This window comes from Rhincodon typus, chromosome 14 (genome assembly GCF_021869965.1).
Source record: "Rhincodon typus isolate 14 chromosome 14, sRhiTyp1.1, whole genome shotgun sequence".
Taxonomy (NCBI): domain Eukaryota; kingdom Metazoa; phylum Chordata; class Chondrichthyes; order Orectolobiformes; family Rhincodontidae; genus Rhincodon; species Rhincodon typus.
The window spans coordinates 61233-61644 of NC_063345.1; positions in this window are offsets into that span (position 1 = coordinate 61233).

The window sequence follows — 412 nt, forward strand, 5'->3', positions numbered from 1 at the left end:
ACACAGCTCCAACCCCGACATCCTTCTGTAACAAACCAGCTCCAACCCCTACATTCTCTTGTAACAACACAGCTCCCAACCCCTACATCCCCCCGTAACAACACAGCTCCAATAGCTACATCCTCCTGTAACAACACAGCTCCAACCCCTACATCCCCTTGTAACAACACAGCTTCAACACCTGCATCCTCCTGTAACAACGCAGCTCCAACATCTACATCCTCGTGTAACCACACAGCTCAGACACCTACATCCTCCTGTAACAACACATCTCCAACCCCTACATCCTCCTGTAACAACACAACTCCAACCTCCACATCCTCCTGTAACATCACAGCTACAACCCCTACATCCTCCTGTGACAGCACAGCTCCAACTCCTACATCCTCCTCTAACAACACAGCTCGAACAA